General features: G+C 41.7%; 1 long non-coding RNA gene across 1 annotated transcript in view; it reads right to left on the minus strand.

The window, feature by feature from the left end:
* Window positions 1-892: 892 nt before the first annotated feature.
* The window catches only part of LOC148147570 (uncharacterized), a 60,795-nt gene continuing 40,778 nt past the window's right edge, over window positions 893-20,909 (minus strand). The window contains exon 4 of the long non-coding RNA XR_015759675.1: window positions 893-1,785. This is a non-coding gene — a long non-coding RNA (uncharacterized LOC148147570). The remainder of the gene's footprint in view (window positions 1,786-20,909) is intronic.

Raw genomic sequence — 20,909 nt, forward strand, 5'->3', positions numbered from 1 at the left:
GAAGAACAGTAGAGGTCCTTTACAGGTCTGTGAGAGTGTTGTCCTGAGCTGGGGTAGGTCGAGTTGCAGGGAATGTAGGTAGCGGCGCATGGCTGCAAGCGTGGGGCGGAGGATCCGGAGGGAGGTCTGTTGCTGGAGGCTTCGGATTTGTTGTAGGTACTGGTTGTCCTGGTTGGGTCCAAGTTTTGTTGGTCTGAACGTAGTCCGGAGTCCGTGCGGGGTCAGTCGGTTCCGTAGGCAGGTGCTGAGGAAGGAGATGTGGCTGTGGTAGCGAGTCTGTTTGAGAATGTGGCTGAAGAGCTTCTGTGCAGAGGAGATGACCTGGGGGGTGCAGTGAGAGAGGGACTCACTGAAATCTTTGTAGAGGGAGGAAGAGAGCTTCTTCAAGGAAGGCATCCTTGTAAGAGGATTCGCAGTAGGTTGAAATCTTTGAGGAGAAAGTGAGGTCTGCAGATGCTGGAGATCAGAGCTGGAAATGTGTTGCTGGAAAAGCGCAGCAGGTCAGGCAACATCCAGGGAACAGGAGAATTGACGTTTCGGGCATAAGCCCTTCTTCAGGAATGGGGAAAGTTTGTCCAGCAGGCTAAGATAAAAGGTAGGGAGGAGGGACTTGGGGAAGGGGCGTCGGAAATGTGATAGGTGGAAAGAGGTCAAGGTGAGGGTGATAGGTCAGACTGGGGTGGGGGCGGAGAGGTCGGGAAGAAGATCTCAGGTTAGGAAGGCGGTGCTGAATTTGATGGATTTGACTGAGACAGGGTGGGGGGAGGGGAAATGAGGAAACTGGTGAAATCCGAGTTCATCCCTTGTGGTTGGAGGGTTCCTAGCCGGAAGATGAGGCGTTCTTCCTCCAACCGTCGTTTTGTTGTGGTCTGACGATGGAGGAGTCCAAAGACCTGCATATCCTTGGTGGAGTGGGAGGGGGAATTGAAATGTTGAGCTACAGGGTGGTTGGGTTGGTTGGTCCGGGTGTCCCAGAGGTGTTCTCTGAAACGCTCCGCAAGTAGCCGGCCTGTCTCCCCAATATAGAGGAGGCCACATCGGGTGCAGAGGATGCAGTAGATGATATGTGTGGAGGTGCAGGTGAATCTGTGGCGGATATGGAAGTTTAGTTAGGCCACACTTGGAATGTTACGTATAATTCTGGTCATGACACTACCAGAAGGATGTGGATGCTTTGGAGAGAGTACAGAAAAGGTTTAGCAGGGTGTTGCTTGCAATGGGAGATTTTAGCTATGAAGAAAGGTTGGCTAGACTGGGTTTGTTTTCACTGGAACGCAAGACTTTGAGTGATGATCTAACAAAAGTTTATAAAATTGTGAATGGTATGGATAGAGTGCAAAGTATAAGGCTTTTTCCTACAGTGGATGGGTCAATTACTAATGGATACAGGTTCAATATGCAAGATGGGGTGGGGAAGTTTAAAAGAGATGTGCAAGGCAAATTTTTACAAAGGGTGGTGAGTGCCTGAAATCTGTTCCCAGAGGAGGTGGTGGAAGCAGACACAATGCCAGCATTCAAAAAACACTGGACGATTACATGTAGGAAGGGAATCTTGTATACGATCACATACGACCCTGTATGTGATGATAATTTTAATATGTGGCTGCATTGGCTTGGAGGGTTGAAGGGCCTGTTCCTGTGCTGTATTGTTCGTTGTACAAGTTCCCCTTCAAGTATCACAGATTTGGAACTACATCGCCCTCTCTTCGTTTTCAAGATCCTGGAACTCCCTTGTTAACAGTGATGATAATATCCCAAGATCAAATTTTGAAAGTCCACAAATATCTATACATATGGGTGAAAAAAACAAAGTTCTATCATTAAAAAAATTGTATATTTCAGACTATACTGTACAAAAGCACTGTAATTTATTTTCTTGATGTATTCCATTTAGGATAATATGTGACTTAGAGGAAATCTATAGATGGTGCTGCTCCAATGCCCCTGCTGCTCTTGTCCACTGGGTAATGGAGGTCTCAGATTTGGAAAGTGCCATGTGAGGATCCTAGGTGAGCTGTTGCAGTGCATCTTGTAGGTGGTACATAATTCTGCCAACGTGGTGAAGTGAGTAAATGATGAAGATCTTAAATAAAGTACCAATCAACTAGTTACGTTTCCCTGAATGATATCAAGATTCTTAGGTGATGTTGTAGCTGTACTCATCTAGGCAAGTGGGGAGTATTCCATCACAGAGCAGCACGGTGGCACAGTGGTAAGCACTGCTGCCTCACAGCACCTCAATTCCCACCTCAGGCAACTGTCTGTGTCGAGTTTGCACATTCTCCCTGTATCTGCGTGGGTTTCCTCCGGGTGCACCGATTTCCTCCCACAGTCCAAAAATGTGCAGGTTAGGTGAATTGGCCATGCTAAATTGCCCATAGTGTTAGGTGAAGGGGTAAATGTAGGGGAATGGGTCTGGGTGGGTTGCTCTTCAGAGGGTCGGTTTGGGCTGAAGGCCTGTTTCCACACTGTAAGTAATCTAATCTAATCACACTTCGATTTGTGCATGATATCTGGTGGTCTGGTTTTGGAAAGTTAGGTGTGTTACTTGCTGCAGAATTCTCAACCTCTGGCCTCTTTTTGTAGCCACAGTATCTATATGGCATGTCCAATTCAGTTTCTGGTGAATGGTAAACCTCACATTTAGAGATTTTCCAACACTTCTTGACAATTTGACATCTGTTGATAGGTCTTCACAAGTTGGGTAATTTTAAGGGGATTATGCATTGTTTGCAAACAGACTACTCTGCTGTTAATTGTCCTAAAGCGCACCTGAGTTCCTGCCAAAGATACATTGGCTATCCAACAAAATGCACTGAAAACAGATCTGTTCCTACCTTTCTAATCACCACATTCCAGCAGTCACATTCTAGAGGTTCCAGAATCCTGCTTTGATGGAGGCAGCTGATTTATGTGGCCATGCATGGACTGCACCAGACCTGTCCTGAGAAAATGAGAAGGACTGGGTTTGAGGGCAGGACTTGCAATTGCCAGCAACAGTTGGCATTTCTGCAATAGTAGAAGCAGTCTCTATTCTGCTCAACTTGGCCAATTATTACAGAACAATACTGGGGCTGAAATACGTTCAACAACTCCAGTGAAATCGCTTCAAGTGACTGACAAATTCTTGTAACCAATTATTTTTCAAGTTGCTACATTCATCTGGATTGCATCTCAAGATCTTTGAATTGGACCCATAAGACCATAACAAATTTTGAAACTTAGTTTTAGGAAAGCCAGAAAGCACTGAATGGCAATATTCCAAAAGCTCCTGCAAAGACATCTGAGGTATTCGGAACAACGCATTTCCCTTTAGAGAGTCAAATTATACATGAGTAATATTTGAAGGGTTGAAATCCACCCCAACCCATCAAAGCCCTTGCACACTTTATCTTACCATGAATTCAGCACCAAACGGGCTTCGTTTATTAAACATATTAGTTGGGAAATCAGCTAATGGGTTGTAACTATCTACTGAAAACTCATGTTTACTGGTAAATATACACATTGGGATTTCCTATAGTCCCATTTGCTACAAAGTCAATCTTATTGGCTATATTGTGAATATGGCCCTAGACATCTACTCACTATGAAAGCTTGATGCTGAGGTAGAGCATATTAAAACTACTCTGTGTGAAAATGGCTACTCAGATTAAATAATTATTAGATATCACATGAACGCAGGAAGGGACACATGTTCACTACTTTTGTCCCTTGACAGTACCTAGTCTAGTTCAGATAGCCAGATAACCAGTTCTGGTCGCCCTATTATAGGAAAGATGTGGATGCTTTGGAGAGGGTTCAGAGGAGGTTTACCAGGATGCTGCCTGGAATGGAGGGCTTATTTTACGAAGAGAGGTTGACTGAGCTTGGAATTTTTTCATTAGACAAAAGAAGAAAGGGGACCTAATTGAGGTGTACAAGATAATGAGAGGCATAGATAGAGTTGATAGCCAGAGACTTTTTCCCAGGGCAGAAATTGTTAACACAAGGGGTCATAGTTTTAAGCTGTTTGTAATGCTGCCTGGAATGGAGGGCTTATCTTATGAAGAGAGGTTGACTGAGTTCGGATTTTTTTCATTGGAAAAAAGAAGAGAGGGGACCTAATTGAGGTGTACAAGATAATGAGAGGCATAGATAGAGTTGATAGCCAGAGATTTTTTCCGAGGGCAAAAATTGTTAACACGAGGAGTCATAGTTTTAAGCTGTTTGGCGGGAAGTATAGAGGGGATATCAGAGGTGGGTTCTTTACGCAGAGAGTTGTGAGAGCATGGAATGCATTGCTAGCAGCAGTTGTGGAAGCGAGGTCATTGGAGATATTTAAGAGACTGCTGGACATGCATATGGTCACAGAAATTTGACGGTTCGTACATTAGGTTTACCTTACATGAGGATCAATGGTCAGCACAACATCGTGGGCCAAAGGGCCTGTTCTGTTTTGTGCTGTTCTATGTTCTAATCTAAGAAACGTTGAATCATATAATTGCTACAGTGTGGAAATAGGCCCTTCGGCCCAACAAGTCCACACTGACCCTTCGAAGAGTAATCCACCCAGATGCATTTTCCTACCCTATTTCTCTACATTTACCCATGACTAATGCACCTCATCCACAAATCCCTGAATACTATGGGTAATTTAGCTTGACCAGTTCACCTAAACTGCACACCTTTAGACTTTGGGAGGAAATTTCAGCACACGGAGGAAACCTATGCAGACACAGGGCAAATGTGCAAACTCCACGCAGGCAGTCATCCGAGGCTGGAGTTGAATCTGGGTCCTTGTCTATGTGAGGCAGCAGTGCTAACCACTGAGCCACCGTGTTGTAAAAATTGAATAGGTCAACTAGAGGTCTCATACTTCTATTTTGCAGTAAACTGATATGTGGTTTTCACCATTAACAGAATACTGCCATCAACCAAAAATATTTTGCATACCACGTAGAAAAATAATGCAATATGAGTTTCAGTGTCAGGATGACGGATAGGTGATACATATGTAATTATGAGTGTAGGTTATACATGTAGGTCATACATCCCAACAACTGGCAGACTGTATCACCTAATATGCTTTGATGACCATTCACAATAGGCAGTGTGCTGATTGTGCTCAAACAGCCAATACTTCCAAGCTTAACCAGGAACAATATTAGATGTGGTTCTGCTACTGGATGAAATTTATTAAATAATCCTAACCATGTGAAGAACCACACCATAAACAAATATGAAGTGATCAAGTAAGCTTGCAGTGTGTTGCAGTTGTGCATGCCAGAAGCTGCATATATTAAAACACAGGAACCTTTACATAACAAAAAAAAATCACACATGCACTGTATCCTTTTGATTGGGGACAAAGCAAATCATGAAGATTGTCAATCAGATTCTCTGCCTGGTATGAAAGGAAGATTGACTATTAATTGTTCCTGGTTCATCTTCATGCTTGTCTTGGCTGAATCAATCAGTACCCTCTTTTCATGCTATATAAAAATGGTGTTCCTTTATTCAAGTCTATTGCTTGGAACTCAGTCCTGATGAGTGCAAGACAAAAAGATCTAACTTTGTGTTTTGCTTTATCACTGTTCTCTACTGCCATACTTTTTTTGTGTGCTTGAAGGTTCTGTTGATGAGGTCCAACATCTTTTCCGCAAGATCAAGGGCAGTTAGCAAGTTAAACTCACCTTCCCCACCTCCTTCCATTATCAGAATAGCTCATTAAGTATCGACAGCAGAGGTGACATTGTTTTATTCTATTTACACTTAATCATACTGGGTGTTCTACTTACCCATGAGGCTATCTGAACAGCCAGGTATAAAATGTCAAAGCAACTTTATCTACATGCTTCTCTGAAACCATTGCATTGTTTTCAAAATATCCATTATTTCTTTTTGGAATAACTTCTCTCAAATGTTCATTCTTTTTAATTTTAATTCCAATAATCAATAATCAAGCTGTGCAATAAATATATGCACAGCTGCTGTGCATATATTTACTGCACTTTGGTCCTAATTAGCTGTTCTATATCGGACTACACTATGTTTGCAGCAGTTTCAGAATCTGAATCCCACAGCTGTTGTTCGTCAAATTTACTTGGTTTGGTTGGCTGAGTTTCATCAGCTCTTCAGCCTGATCTGTACTACGACACTGTACATTGAGGAAAAGATCCAGAAAACAAAGATGACAATAATTTAAACTTGCAATTCACATGATGTGCGATTGTCAAGAAAGTCATGTTTGGGAATATCCAAGTATTGTAATTTAAAGATGTAAAAATCATGACTGAACAAAGCTATTGTTCTGCCTGGAGCAGTTATTGCTTCATATCTACATGAAGTATGCACAATACTCAAAACTGAAACCAGTAGCCCATTTAATTGATAACATTTATGAGCATTTCTAATATTCAGTGGAATGCTGTAAACAGCCTGGATGCTTCAAAACACATCCGTAAATGCCAACTACAATTAACTAATTCTTTGTGCTAAATCAAGCAAGCAGGAACAGGATAATGATTTCACATTATTAATTGGACACTTGGCAAATGAATTATTGTTCAAAGTACTCTCTAGAGAATGAAATTACCTCAGCTTTCATGGGGCATTAAAAGGAAGATAGCAACAGCTGCAATACATATCGAGACAATGGGCAATCAAAAATCAATTTATTCTTATTAGTGCATAGGCGGAAGGTGCAATTTCAAATAGGTTACAGGATCAGCTTTGGTCAACTCAAACAGAACATTGGGAGCTAGACACAATAATTAATTAATGTTAATCACAACTACCATAAAACCTGGCAACATTGGCTGGATTATCAAAAACAACCCATTGTGCTAGAGTAATCTTTATTTCCCCATAGGTGAACCATTTGGATACTTTTTAAATATTTGTCTCAATTTTTTTGGTAAAAATTTTAATTTTGACAGAAGCTATTAAAGGGTTCCATGGGGCTTTACTAATACTTCATATTAACTTGTGAGTACTGTGATGGGGGAGCAGAAGGACAGAGCAGAGACTGTGGAGAGGGACAATTCCATAAAATGCACACTGCCAAGTTGCAGACAGGCTTCTCCATCATCCCTGACAGTAACAAAATACTGTGTGAAGGTCAGCACTTAGCTCAGTATTCATCTGCAACTACATTCCCTTGTGTGCTGTCCCATTATAGTCCTGATCCAGTCCCCTGTAGCCAAACCCCTCTGTAACCTCACTTTCAAAGATCCAGCACAACAGTTAGCCATTCTCCTTGACTTGGCTATAGCCTAATCCTGACCAGTGACTCACCACAAACAGACAATGGCCAGTAGTCTCAAGTATGTGCCTTGTATATGAGCTGGAGGCAGCAAGTGTCAGATAAAGTGACCAGAAATTGTCATCAAATATATTGGGATACTGTTGTCTGTCTTCCTCATGTATGTGCAGTGGCTATGCACCATGTTCTTGGGTGTTGTGCATTGAGTCACAAAGTGGGAGGTTGGGATGAGGTTCACCCTCTTGGGCTTCTTTTTTAACCTGTGGTAAACTATTACCAGTGTGCTCTACCAGTGTTTTGTAGTGTAGGATCTCCCCCTCTCCCAATTTCTATCCCTCACAGCATGAAATTCTTGCTGGAAGTTAAATTTTGCCTTATGCACAAATGTATATTCATCTGCCATCTGTGCTGTTTTTCTCACTTTTTGAACTCTGTTCATCCACATGAATTCTTATCATCACTGAAAGTTTTTAAACTCATTCAGCAGAATAATCTCTCTTAGAGCCTCATAGGTCTTATCTATTTTTAAGGCCCACACCCATCCATCAAAATTACTACATTTAATTCTTTTGAACTTAACATTAGTCTGACCTGGTTTCTTCTTTGTGTTTCTGAAACGCTGTCTATATACTTCTGGTACCAATTCATAAGCACTTAAAATAGCCTGTTTGACATCTTAATACTCTCTTGACTGTTCATCTGCCAGCGCTGCATATACCTCACTAGCCATGCCCACCAGCTTAGTCTGAACTAGCATGACCCACTCCATCTGCCTAGCTAATTTTTCAAATGAGAAAAGAATGTTTCAACATCTTTCTCATCAAAATGTGACAATGTTTTAACATATTTGTATACATGACTACCTTCTGTCTTCATCTCCATCCTGTTAACTTGACTTTCCTCACTAATTCTCAGCTTCTGAAATTCAAATTCTCTCTCCCTTTCTCTGTCTCTTTCTTCTCTCACTCAGCTAAAAATCTTCTCTCTTTTTTTCCTCTCTCTGTCTTTCTTCTTTCTCTCTCTCTTTCTCCTCTCTTTGTCTTCTAACTTCAGTTTGCCTTAATTACAATGTAGGTTTTCCTAACTCTACTGCACTTATCTGCTCTCTGATACACTGAAGTGATTGACCAACTCCATTACAATTTCAGCTTTCGTTTTGTCCCTGGTTAAACTCAATTCTAACCTATTTGTTAATTCTAAAAGAATGCCCTTCCTCTGTCTTTCTGAATATCCTTGGCAAATTTATGGAAGCATCTTCAAATCCCAGCAATCTTAAGAGCTATTTCTCTCACTTTTAATTTAGGCAACCACAAGTAACAGAAATTAAACAAATTGTCTCATTTACATATTATTTAAAGATCTAAGACAATAATCAGCAAGTGTTTAAATCTGCTGCAATCGTTCTTTCCCCAAATCTGTTCAAATCGGTTCAAATCTCAAACTGTATCGGTATAAATCTCAGACTCAAGCCACAAACTGTTACTACGTGGCAGTGAACCCTTCTGTTACTTAAAAGCTCACCTCTGTTAAAATATGTGTGACAGAGAATTCCCAAATTCCACTATTTAAATGAAATAATATCAATTTATTTTACACATTTACAAGTGAACATTAAACAATTATTCACAACTGTAAGCCCCCCTTTCTCTTAACTGCTTATTACTTGCCTCCAACTCTATAACAATAAGACACTTATTTAAATTACATCAACTTAATGTCCAAACCACACAGCTGCTGTCATCTTTGGTAACTTTCTTCTTTCGGCCGAAGATCTCCCTGGGTCATCTTTCTTTTTACTGCAAATATGTTTCATATGAAAAGGTTCCTTGAATAGAGAGCATTTCCAATTTTCTTGGATCTCTCTTAATGACAGTTGCTTTCTCTTTAATTTTCAAAATGTCCACATTTTTATATCCCCAACATCGGATCATCTCATTGGTTTGATGTTGGCAAAACAATAAATTCAAACTTGATTGGGTTTTAGTATTCTGGGGTATAATTTAAACTGATTGGCTAAATTTGCATTGTTGTCAATACAGCAACCAACTCTGGCATCCATTTCACAGCCAAATGTTACATATTTTCAATTTTCCAGTACACTCTGGGATTGCCATCTAGTCATATCATAGGTGCATGTAAGCTCTCAATTCAGAATAGCATTCTGTACAGTACACATCCTCAACTTCGTAACACACAACAGTGTGTAAATGAATTGCGAATGTGTAGAAATTAATTAATGTGGTCCACGAATGATAAAATGACTTGAATGTACAATCAGCAGCATTATCTGACCAAATTTTTTGTTAATGTTTAAATGGTTATTAACTAAACAGAGATACTTGAACATATGGCTTCTCCCATGAGTTTGAGAGATATATAGCTCACAAGCTTTCCTGAATTATGGTGTATTTTGCACAGGTGAAAGAATGCTGGAATCATTATGTTCTTGAATATTGTTTAACCTGACCATGTCTCTCAATCAGTGCAGCAGTGGAGCAAATCTGGAATACTGACCATGGCCAGGAGTTTGTTCCATGCTGTCAAACAGTCATTCCTGCAAAAAGACATGGATCTGCCATGGGGATCTGAAATACTTTTATCATCCGTACAACTCTCCAGTCTATTTCAGTAAATGGTGCTGGTATTGTTAAATTTCGAATGAATTGCTATGAATGAATTTGTTCAGTTAACTAACTTTTACTCAAAGCAGTTTAGTTAATAAACTATCTCCCAAAACAACAAGGGCTGTAAAATACAGTATGACTTGTTTTTAACAAAGGAATGCTATTGCTTATTTCTGCTTTTATTTGTTTTGCTTTTTTGGTACTTTGGAAAAGGATGTGTCTTTTTGCCTTGACACAGAATATAGTCAAAACCTAATGAAAACACATTGTCAACTCAAAGTCAAATAGTGGTGTGAAGAAGCAAGTTTTAATCTATTTAATGTTTACATTGTTTGCTTTGTTATTGTTACTGAAGCTCAAGAATGATTGATTTTCAAATGCTTTGAAGTGCTTTTGTATGAATAGAATAATATAAATAAAGTATTAGCCCGCATTTGGTGTTATATTAAGGCTATCATTCTCAATGTTCTTATAAGGCAAATTCAAAAGCACTTCTGACATTTTCACATGCACAGTTTAAAGTGAAAATTCAAAGTTACTGTTGTTCTGGTTCATGCATTGGCATTGAACATGGTATCGAAATGATAGCAATGACCTGAACTTGCTGTACTTGCTAAAATGTTCCACACTGCACTAAGAATAACTGAAAAAATTAGTAGCATCGTATTCAGGATTAATCCGTTTTTAAACTGTGTAATAGTAGATAATTACTGTTGAGCAATATGCTTGGTCTTGAAATATTTGTCTCATTTCCTCGAAAAATTTGTTTCATTTCCTCAATAGAAATGCAAATTAAGTAGAATTTAATTTTATCTGTAATTTCAGTCATTAGTTTCTTGTTTTCATGCTTTAATTCATAGTGTGTTATAGCATTTTGGACTATAACATGGTGTCATTGGTTTTTATGATTTGGAGGTGCTGTGAGTGACTGGGCTGTACAAACTTAAAAATCATACAGCACCAGGTTGTAGTCCAACAGGTTTATTTGGAAGCATTAGCTCTCAGAGCACTGCTCCTTCATCCCGTAGTTGTCACAAAATCTGATGGAGGAACAGCGCTCCGAAAGCTAGTGCTTCCAAATAAACCTGTTGGACTATAACTTGGTGTTGTATGATTTTTATCATTGGATTCTGACCAAGTTTGTTTTAGTGACGTTTATTCAGCTAATTAGTTAAGGAGCTTTGGTGTTTCTTGTCACCAATCTCCTTTAGAAGTAGCTGTGCTGAAACACATCTAGAATCAATGGACATCTCTCTGAGAAGCCTGCAAACAAAATGTGGGCAGTGATCAGGGAGGTGAATGACAACAGCTATTATTTTACCCATTAAGTCCAGTATCCGGGTTATGATATTCAATTAATTGCGACCGACATACAGCACTTCCAAACTGGAATTACTCAGCGGATCAAGGGAACAGAGTTATCAAGCCAGGCCTTCTGATCTCTGGTTATTTAGAAATCAGGTGAACCTTTCCACATGGAAGGTTCAGACACTCTAACCAGGGAGTACTTGATCACTAATGTACTTCAGGAAAAGAAGGCTAGTATCATCACCTGGTCTGGTCTACATGTGACTCCAGTTGTACAACAATGTAGTTGACTCTCAATTGCGCTCTGAAAAGGCCAAGCAAGCCTTGTAATTGAAACAAGATCTTGATCAGATGAGCCAATGGGCTGCAAAGTGGCAGGTGGAGTTTAATTTAGATAAATGTGAGGTGTTGCATTTTGGGAAAGCAAATATCAGCAGGACTTATACACTTAATGGTAAGGTCCTAGGGAGTGTTGCTGAACAAAGAGACCTTGGAGTGCAGATTCATAGCTCCTTGAAAGTGGAGTCAGGTGTAGGTAGGAGAGTGATGATGGCATTTGGTACGTTTTCCTTTATTGGTGACAGTAATGAGTACAGGAGTTGGGAGGTCATGTTTCAGCTGTACAGAACATTGATTAGGCCACTGTTGGAATATTGCGTGCAAGTCTGGTCGCCTTCCTATTGCAAAGATGTTGTGAAACTTGAAAGGGTTCCGAAAAGATTTAAAAGGATGTTGCCAGGGTTGGAGGATTTGAGCTATAAGGAGATGTTGAATAGGCTAGGGCTGTTTTACCTGGAGCGCCGGAGGCTGAGGAGTGACGTTATAGAGGTTTATAAAATCATGGGGGGCATGGATAAGATAAATAAACAAAGTCTTTTCCCTGGGTAGGGGAGTCCAGAACTAGAGGGCATAGGTTTAGGGTGAGAGGGGAAAGATATAAAAGAGACCTAAGGGGCAACTTTTTCACTCAGAAGGTGGTAAGTGTATGGAACGAGCTGCCAGAGGAAGTAGTGGAGGCTACTACAATTGCAACATTTAAAAGGCATGTGCATGGGTATATGAATAGGAAGGGTTTGGAGGAATATGGGCTGCGTGCTGGCAGGTAGGACTGGATTGGATTGGGATATCTGGTCGGCATGGATGAGTTGGACCGAATGGTCTGTTCCTGTGCTGTACATCCCTATGACTCTATGACTCTATGGCACTGACCTAGGGACCGGAAAAGACTATGGCAGAAACAGCCTTGGCGGTCCTGCAACGTCCTCCTTACTAACAACGTCCCAAAATTGGGAGAGCTGACACAGTCAACTCATGGAATTATATCTTACAGACAATGTCCCAGACCCCACTATCACCCATCCCTGGATATGTCCTATCCTGTCAACAGGACAGACCTAGCAGTGGGCGGCACAGTCGGCATACACAGTTGGGATGGAGTTGCTCTGGCAGTCCGCAATATTGACTCCAAACCCCATGAAGTCTCATGGTTTCACGTTAAACCTGGGCAAGGAAACCTCCCGCTGATTTCCATTTACCAACAGCAGCAGGTCAGGCAGCATCAAAGGAGAAGGAGAATCGAGGTTTCGACGCCTTCCTTGAAGAAGATCTCCTCCTTCCTCTACAAGGATCTCAGTGAGTCCCTCTCTCACTGCACCCCCCAGGTCATCTCCTCTGCCCTGAAGCTCTTCAGCCACGTCCTCAAACAGTCTCGCTACCACAGCCACAACTCCTTCCTCAGCACCTGTCTCAATCTTCTTCCCAACCTCTCCGCCCCCACCCCCTCTCCGGCCTATCACCCTCACCTTAACCTCCTTCCACCTATCGCATTCCCAATGCCCCTCCCCCAAGTCTCTCCCCCCTACCTTTTATCTTAGCCTGCTTGGCACACCCTCCTCATACCTGAAGAAGGGCTTATGCCCGAAACATCGATTCTCCTTCTCCTTTGATGCTGCCTGACCTGCTGCACTTTTCCAGCAACACATTTTTAAGCTCTGATCTCCAGCATCTGCAGTTCTCACTTTCTCTAGACGAAGAGCAGCACCAGACATACCTGAAAATGAGGTGTTAACCTGGTGAAGCTATCAAACAGGACTATTTGTGTGCCAAATGACATAAGCAGCAAATGATAGACAGAGCTAAGTGATTCCCACAAGCAACAGATCAGATCTACGCTCTGCAGTCCTGACATATCCAGTCATGAATGGTGGTGGACAATTAAACAACTCACTGGAGGAGGGGACTTCACAAATATATCCATCCTCAATGATGGAAGAGCTCAGCACATCAATGCAAAGTCAGGTTGAAGTTTTTGCAGTTGAAACTTTATTGCTGGAACAGCACAGCAGGTCAGGCAGCATCCAGGGAACAGGAGATTCGACGTTTCGGGCACAGGCCCTTCTTCAGGAATGTTCCTTGGATGCTGCCTGACCTGCTGTGCTGTTCCAGCAATAAAGTTTCAACTTTGATCTCCAGCATCTGCAGACCTCACTTTCTCCTTGAAGTTTTTGCAGCAATCTGCAGCCAGAAGTGCGAAGTGCATGATCCATCTTGGCCTCCTCCAATGGTCCCCAGCTTACAGATATCAGTCTTCAGCCAATTAGATTCACTTCATGTGATATTAAGAAACAATTGGAGGCACTGGATAGTGCTCTGGGGCCTGATAACATTTGGGCAACAGTCCCGAAGTCTTGTACTCCAGATCATGCTGCTCCCCAAGCCAAGCTTTTCTAGTACAGTTATAACACTGGCATCTACCTGACAAAATGGAAAATTGCCACCTTATCAGTCAACTCTTGATCATCAATAAAGTGATGGAAGATATCATCAAAAGTGCAATCAAGCAGCACCTGCTCAATGATGCCTAGTTTCGGTTGCTCCGGGACCACTGAACTCCTGATCTTATTACAACCTGGTTTAAACAGTAGAGTTCAATACCAGGAATGAGGTGGAGTGACATCAAGGCTGCATTTGACTGAGTGTGACATCAAGAAGCCCTCGCAAAATTCCATTATCTCACTTTTTAGATTAGAATCAATCTAAACATCGTGGCATAGACAGAGAACATAGGGGGCTAACACCTTCAACATATTGTCTAGCTATCACCCATTGTTAACAGCCAACCTGAGAATGCAACTTTAAAAAAAAAGGTTTTGTGATTTACACATGAAAGAAGCGAAACTATCATGGTATTCAAACAGATAAAAGACTCAGCAGACAATCAATTTTTCAATGTATAATTTCAGTTACATCACACTGTAAGTTTTTGCTATAAATTCTGTGTGTTAGGATTGAGCCCTCTAACACCTGATGAAGGAGCAACGCTCCAAAAACTAGTGTGCTTCCAATTAAACCTGTTAGACTATAACCTGGTGTTGTGTGATTTTTAACTTTGTACACCCCAGTCCAACACCAGCATCTCCAAATCATGCTTTAATAAAGTAGGCATGCCTTGGCTTCCTCCAATTGTCCAACCCAAACGTATAGAAAATACCAAATATATTAGGCATTTTTGAGGCCTTCAGCATCAGATGTTTCACACAGAAATGTGGGGAATAGACAGAGGGTAATATTGAAGATGCAAGAACAGCAATCAAACAGTGATTACTGCTGTTGGAAAATGTGAGCCAATGTTTCATGCAAATCACCCTTCAACAGACCTGCCTGGTTGAACTGCTGCATATTTACAGCATATTCTGTATTTAAGTCAGTATTTTGGTGTTTCAGTAAGAACAGAGAAGATGGTAAAAGAGGGGATGGGGGTGTGTGGCATTGTTAGTCAAGGGCAGTATTACGGTGGCGGAAAGGTCATTTGAGGACACGTCTACTGAGATAGTATGGACTGAGGTTAGAAGGAAAGGAGGGGTCACCCCGTTGGGAGTTTTCTACCGGCCTCTGAATAGTTCCAGACATGTAGAGGATAGGACAACAAAGATGATTCTCAATAGGAACAAGAGTGATAGGGTAGTTGTTATGCAGGACTTTAACTTCCCAAATATTGACTGGGTATATTATAGTTCAAGTACTTTAGAATGAGTCAGTGTTTGCCCATTGTGTGCAGGAGGATTTCCTGACACTGTATGTGGGCAGGCCATCAAGGTCTGAGGTCACATTAGATTTGCTACTGGGTAATGAACCTGGCTAAGAAGAGCCAGGAGGGGACATGTGAAGTCATTGGTAGATAGGATCAAGGAAAATGGTGTAGCACAGTGGCTCAATGGTTTGGCGAAAGTGAGGACTGCAGATGCTGAAGATTAGAATCAAGATTAGAGTGGTGCTGGAAATGCTCAGCAGGTCAGGCAGCATCTGAGGAGCAGGAATTCGATGATTCAGGCAGGAGCCCTTCATCAGGAATGGTTAGCACTGCTGCCTCCCAGCATCAGGTACCCTGGGTTTGATTCCAGCCTAGGGCAACTGTCTGTGTGGAGTTCATATATTCTCCCCTCCCTGTGTCTGCATGGGTTTCCTCCAGATGCTCCAGTTTCCTCCCACAATCCAAAGATGTGTAGGTCAGGTGAATTGGCTATGCTAAATTGCCCATAGTGTTAGGTGCATTAGTCTGTGGTAAATAGAGGACAAGGGAATGGGTTTGGGTGATTTACTCTTCGGAGGCTCAGTGTGGACTTGTTGGGCCAATGGCCTATTTCCATACTGTAGGAGATCTAATCTGAAAAAGAAACCCTAAGGCTTTCTATAGGTATGGTGGCTATATAGATGGTATGGTGGCTCAGTGGTTAGCACTACTGCTTACACAGCACCAGGGACCCGGGTTCAATTCCTACCTGGGACAACTGTGTGTGTGGAGTTTGCGCGTTCTCCGTGGGTTTCCTCTGGGTGCTCAGTTTCGTCCCACAATCCAAAGATGTGCTAAATTGCCCATAGTGTTAGGTGCATTAGTCAGAGATAAATATAGGGTAGGGGAATGGGTCTGGATGGGTTATTCTTCGGACTGTCATTGTGGACTTGTTGGGCCAAAGGTATCTAATCAAGGTATATCAGGAATGAAAGAATCACTAGTATAAGTTTAGGACCAATCAAGGATAGTAGTGGGACGTTGTGTGTGGAGTCAGAGATAGGGGAAGCGCTAAATGAATATTTTTCATCAATATTCACACTAGAAAAAGACAACGTTGTTGAAAAGAATACTGAGATACGAGCTACTAGACTAGTCAGGATTGAGGTTCACAAGGAGAAGGCTTTAGCAATTCTGGAAAGTGTGAAAAAAATCTAATGTGACCACCCAGGTTGAGAGTGTTGTTAAGAAGGCATATTCGTAAAGGGATTGAGTTTCGGAATCATGAGGTCATGCTGCAGCTGTAAAAAACTGTGGTGTGGCCACACTTGGAGTATTGCATACAGTTCTGGTCACTGCATTACAGGAAGGATCTGGAAGCTTTGGAAAGGATGCAACTAGGATGCTGCCTGGTATGGAGGGAAGGTCTAACAAGGAAAGGCTGAGGGACTTGAGGCTGCTTTCATTAGAAAGAAGAAGGTTGAGAGGTGATTTAATTGAAACATATAAGATATAGATAGACAGTGAGAAACCTTTTTCCTGGGCTGGTTGGGATCTATTTTAGGATTCTCTGGGAATCCAGGGAGGAGATCGCCAAGCCTTTAGTTTTGATCTTTGTGTTGTCACTGTCTACAGGAATAGTGCCAGAAGACTGGAGGATAGCAAATGTTGTTCAAAAGGGGAGTAGAGACAGCCCTGGTAATTGTAGACCAGTGAGCCTTTCTTCGATTTTGGGTAAAATGTTGGAAAGGGTTATAAGAGACAGGAATTATAAACATCTCGATAGGAATACATTGATTAGGGATAGTCAACATGGTTTTGTGAAGGGTAGGTGTTGCCTCAAACCTTATTGAGTTCTTTAAGGAGGCGACCAAACAGGTGGATGAGAGTAAAGTAATTGATGTGGTCGATATGGATTTCAGTAAGGTGTTTGATAAGTTTCCCCATGGGAGGCTAATGCACAAATTACGGAGGCATGGGATTGAGAGTGATTTAGCAGTTTGGTTCAGAAATTGGCTAGCTGAAAGAAGACAGAGGGTAGTGGATTATGGGAAACGTTCATCTTGGAGTTCAGTTACTAGTAATGTACTGCAAGGATCTGTTTGAGGGTCACTGCTGTTTGTCATTTTTGTAAATGGCCTGGATGAGGGTGTAGGAGGATGGGTTAGTAAATTGCAAATGACACTAAGGTTGGTAGTGCCGTAGGATGTTGTTGGATACAGAGGGACGTAGGTAAGCTGCAGAGCTGGGCTGAGAAGTGGCAAATGTGGAAAAGTGTGAGGTGATTCACTTTGGAAGGAGTAACAGGAACGATGAGTACTGGGCTAATGGTAAGATTCTTGGTAATGTTAATGAGCACAGAGATCTCAGTGTCCATGTACATAGATCCCTGAAAGTTACCACCCAGGTTCACAGTGTTGTTAAGAAAGCATACACGATGTTAGCTTTTATTCATAGAGGGATTGAGTTTCAGAACTGTGAGGTCATGCTGCAGCTGTACAAAATTGTGGTGCAGCCACACTTGGAGTATTGCATACAATTCTGGTCACCACATTATAGGAAGGATCTGGAAGCTTTGGAAAGGATGCAACTAGGTTGTTGCCTGGCATGGAGGGAAGGTCTAACAAGGAAAGGTTGAGGGACTTTTTTTTAGATTAGATTAGATTCCCCACAGTGTGGAAACAGGCCCTTCGGCCCAACAAGTCCACACTGACCCTCCGAAGAGCAACCCACCCAGACCCATTCCCCTACATTTACCCCGTCACTTAACACTATGGGCAACTTAGCAAGGCCAATTCACCTAACCTGCACATTTTTGGACTGTGGAAGGAAACCGGAGCATCCGGCGGAAACCCAGAATGTGCAAACTCCACATAAACAGTTGCCTGAGGCAGGAATTGAACCTGGGTCTCTGGCGCTGTGAAGCAGCAATGCTAACCACTGTGCCACCGTGCCACCCACTTGACTTGAGGCTGCTTTCATTAGAAAGAAGAAGGTTGAGAGGTGATTTAATTGAAACATATAAGATTATAGATAGGGTGGACAGTGAGAGACCTTTTCCTCAGATGGTGATAACTGGCATGAGAGGACATAACATTAACTTGAGGGGTGATAGATATAGGACAGGTGTCAGAGGTAGTTTCTTTACTCAGAGAGTAGTAGGAGCGTGGAACGCACTACCTACAAGAGTAGTAGTCTCACCAACTTCAAAGGCATTTAAATTTTCATTGAATAGACAAATGGACAAAAATGGAATAGTGTAGGTTAGGTGTGCTTTAGATTAGTTTCACAGGACGACGCAACATCGAGGGCCGAAGGGCCTATACTATGTTGCAATGTTCTGTGTTCTATGAAACTTAGCATTCCACTGTAGAAGATCAGGTTGACAAGCAAAATCAAGAGTGGGAAGTAACAGTGGAGGCGATTGACAGATTATCAGTTCCAGTGATATAGTTTATTCTTGGGAAGGATTTAGCAGGATCCAAGGTGGGAGTGACATCGCTTGTCCTGGAGATGCCAAAGGAAAACCATGGAACTGAGGAGTTAAAAGAAAAGTACCCTGGTATTTTCCCAGAATGTGTAGTAACAAGATCCCACTGTCATAAGGCACAGCAAGATGCAGAAACTGAAGAGAAAGATGAAGGAGTTGAGATTCAGTTAGCAAGCATCCTGTTTGAAGTAATGGTTAGGAAAAATCTAAACAGGCAGAAATATTTAATCCTGATATGCTAATGGACTTACAACAGAAAGATGAGACAAAAAAAGATTGATGCATGGTCAGAAAATTAATCAGAATGTATTCCTGAGAATTATTATCTTCTGAGGTTAGTACGGATGAAAAAAGGGGCAGATGTACACCAGATTGTGTTGTTGGTAGCATACAAACAGGAAATACTATGGCAGTGTATGAATTACCAGTGTGAGAAAGTCTCAGGCTAAGGAACAAAAGCACTTCTTATGGCCTGGACTGTACAAGGAGGTGGTTAAATTTTACTGTACATGTCATACATGCCAACTGGTAGGTAAGCCACAGGCTGTAATAAAATCAACACATTTGTCGCCAATTCCCACATTCAAAGAATCTTTCACACGCATTTGATTGATTGTGTAGCTCCCCTCCCTAAAACTGAAAGTGGGAACCAGTACTTACTAATCATAATGGATATGTCTATCAGATTTCTGGAGGCAATTTCATTATGGAGTGTTAAGGCAAGACAAGTGGTGGAGGAGTTGGTGGTTTTCTTTACTAAGTATGGGCTACCCAGACAGATTTAGTCAGAGCAAGAGTCTAATTTTACTTCTAGGCTGTTTAACTAAGTCATGAATAGAATTAGAATTCCTACAGTGTGGAAACAGGCCCTTCGGCCCTACAAGTCCACACCAACCCCTGATCTGAGCTGATCATGACCCTTCGAAGAGTATCCCACCCAGACCCATGACCCTACATTTTCCCCTGACTAATGCGCCTAACCTGGCAATTTAACTTGGCCAATTCACCGAACCTGCACAGCTTTGGACTGTGGGAAGAAACCAGAGCATCTGGAGGAAACTCATGCAGACATAAAAGTACATGCAAACTCCAGACCAACAATCACCCAAGGATAGAATTGAACCCGGGTCTCTGGTGCTGTGATGCAGCAGTGCTAACCACTGAGCCATCATGCCACCCATATGCTGCTTAGGCATACAGCAGTTTCAATCAAGTACATACCATCCTCAATCCCAGGGAGCTTTGGAAAGATTACATCAGACCCTGAAGACATTAAGAATTTAAACACATGGTGTGCCAGGTATAACAGCATAAACATGTACTCCCTGCAGCACTGGTTGTGGAATGAATGATATGCAGAATGCATTGTAGCAACTAATCAAGGTATCTATGAAAGCAGCTCTCAAACTTCCAAACTCCAACAACCAGAAGTTGAATGGGGAAGATATCTTTGAAGGTGATTTCCTTCAACTCACACACCGATCTAATCTGGACATTGCTTCAACTTCATTGGGTTTAAATCCTGAAATGAATCATCTTCTGCAGCAGTTCAAGAAGGTCCCATATATCGAGAATTTTAAAAAATCCATTCATTGGACATTGATGTTGCTGACTGGGGGCATTTATTGCCTATGCCTAAATGCTCTTGTCAAGATCCTATTGTGAAGGTAGCTGTGAGCTGCTGTCTTGAACTGGTGCAGTCAGTATGCTGTAGGTAGACTGACAATACCATTAAGGAGATATTTCTAGGGTTTTGACCCAGTGACATTGAAGGAACAGTGATATGTTTCCAAATCAGGCTTGGAGTGGAACTTGCAGGTAGTGACGTTCCATGTATCTGTTCCCCTTTTCCTTCTGAAAACTGGTTGTGGGTGCAAGTGCTGGAGATGTTTACATTCACACAAATGTTTATTTAAAAAAGGATGATGGGACAATTTGATATCAGACAGGGTCTATAAAATTGGATTTATTTCTTTATTATTTGGTGTATTCCTATTCCCTTAAGAATATGCTAAAGAAATTGTTTATTGGAAACTAAATTTTGTCATTTCTTTCATGTTTCCACTTTCAACTCTTTTTTCAATCAACATTTTCAGAAACATGGCAGGATCAATGACTCCACATAAACAATAGACAATAGACAATAGATGCAGGAGTAGGCCATCCTGCCCATTGAGCCAGCACCACCATTCATTATGATCATGGCTAATCATCCTCAATCAGTATCCTTAT

Source organism: Chiloscyllium plagiosum, unplaced genomic scaffold, assembly GCF_037043375.1.
Source record: "Chiloscyllium plagiosum isolate Xiang-an unplaced genomic scaffold, Cpla_swu_hap1 HiC_scaffold_16, whole genome shotgun sequence".
Lineage (NCBI taxonomy): Eukaryota > Metazoa > Chordata > Chondrichthyes > Orectolobiformes > Hemiscylliidae > Chiloscyllium > Chiloscyllium plagiosum.